We start from the raw sequence: 2,308 nt of genomic DNA, 5'->3' as shown, positions 1-2,308 counted from the left end.
GTACTTTGGAGCAAAGTTATGGTCCATAATGGATCTGTTCTGCTTTTTGCTAATGGTGACAAAATTTGGGTGAAATTCACATATGTACATGGTAGAATGGAATGAATAATCCCACACAAATTTTTATGGCTTGATATTCCATTCTCTGTTATTTGACAATGACATGGACAACAAAAGCCAGCAAAGTGAAATGAGAAACGCGTGAACATTGCCACCAAGTACCCAAGAAACTGTGGTTTCCCTTGGAAGGCCTAGTTGTCTTTGGGAGTCTTTAAATATTAACGTTAAAAGCTTTGACTGGCGAAAAATCATATAAAGATTTTCAAGTTGGCCTTAATCAATTATTCAAGTTGGCCTTAATCTTTAATCAAGATTATTTTTAATCTTAATCAAGTTGGCCTTAATCCTTAATCAAGTTGGCCTTAATCTTGATTATTATCAAGGCTAAACGTGCTGCCGCAAAAATTTCATAACTCCGCAATAGCCTTTGTAACAAGAGAAAAAAAATATGAAGTTGAAATAGGTGGAAATAAAATGTGTAAATTGTTAAGTAATGTTCACTCTTTGCGGAAAATGCAAGTGCTGACTAGATAATCAGCTGAAACTAATTTTCTAGCAGAATTATTAGCGTAACTAGTGACATTTCTACTCGAAAGTCAAAAAGCTCTACCCAGTCTTACCTTTCCTGGTGACCTCCCCCCCCCCTGGCTGCAATTGCTCATAGTAAAGGAAACTAAGGAGAGGGTCATTCGATCTCATGAGGTTGAACTAAAAGTGTTTTATTGTCTCATAAGGTTTTACTAAGAGGGGGAATGGAGTTAAATCCCCCCGTGTAAAATTTCCTCTGGAAATCTCACCCTTTGAAACTTTTTTATAAATGACTTTCACTCCAACCCCCCCCCCACACGTTAAAAACGTCTATACACTTCCCAATAACACATAATATATGTTCCTTAAGTTCTCTTACATACTAAGCCTGGTGGTGTGATTTTCATTAATATTGCTTGGCTTTTGAAGGCTTTTCTAGTAAGCCCCCCAAAACTAAAAAGAGGAACACCTGATCTTATGAGGTTGAACTAAAAGTGTTCTATTGTCTCGAAAGATTTTTCTAATCGGGGAAAGGGGGGGATAAATCACTCCGTGTAAAATTCCACTAGAAACCTCCCCCTTTGAAACTTTTCTCCAAATGACTTATACCCCCCCTCCCCCTTAAAAACGTCTATATAATTCCCAATAACATATAATATATGCTCTTTAAGTTCTCTGATATGCTGAACCTGATGGTATGGTTTTCATTAATATTGCTTGACTTTTTTTTTTGGGGGGGGGGGGGGCTTTTGTGGTATTTTTTTGTAATGCATCTACATTATAAAATTCCGGTGTTTAGAGCTACCATTTGGCCAAGTGATTCCTTGCTTAGAGTTTGTTACCACGAAGTGTTTGGTAGAGTTTTTAAATCATCAACTGAAACTTATTTTCTAACAGAATTATTACCGCGACTAGTGACCTTTCTTTTCCGTAAAAAAGAGATACTTTCAGCTGCTACTCAGTCTCTGAAGCGTTAAGACCAATTCATTCTCTTAAAAGGATTAATAACCAGTTTTTGAACAAGCGTGGAAAAAGGATTATATTCTGAATCAATTTGAGACTAAATTTATTATGTTGTAACAAAATATTACCTGAATAAATTCGACCGGCTGACAATAGCCTAACGCGTGTCTGTACCTGCCTTAATGTATTTTTTTTTTCATTTATTAGCCAAGATTGATTGGAAGATTAAAAATTGTGGTGAATTTTCTATGACAAATTGAAAAAAAGGAAAAGAAAAATTGAAGCTTTTATAACAGTAGTGCTGGACTGAGATTGATTAAAGCTGTTTGCCGTGATTATGTTTAAAGCTTTTTAAAGTAGGTGATTTGCAATTTTTGGTTCCCCTTCAACCCCTTTTTGGTGCTGTATTTAGTGTTAAGAATGGTTGGAAAAAGGAAGAAGCTAAAACGGGGAGAAGAAGCTATGGCGATTATATTAGAATCGGATAATTCAATGTTGAACGACTCCAGCTCGCCCGATTCAAGAAGAGTAGAAAATATTTGACCGAGGTCGTTAGGTCCATTGATTCCCGATTATCACACCTTGAGAATTATGTTGTTACCTTCCAAAAGGAAGTCTCCGAATTAAAACCTAGAATAGCTATTGTTGAAAGTGAGTCAAAAGTGATAAAAAGTAATTCATCTCTATTAGCGGAAGAAATTGTTCGTTTAACACCTGAGTTGTCTTTATTGAAAGGGAGTACTATGAGAATAGAAAG

The sequence above is a fragment of the Artemia franciscana genome, chromosome 12 (genome assembly GCF_032884065.1).
Source record: "Artemia franciscana chromosome 12, ASM3288406v1, whole genome shotgun sequence".
Lineage (NCBI taxonomy): Eukaryota > Metazoa > Arthropoda > Branchiopoda > Anostraca > Artemiidae > Artemia > Artemia franciscana.
This window is presented reverse-complemented; position numbering follows the sequence as displayed.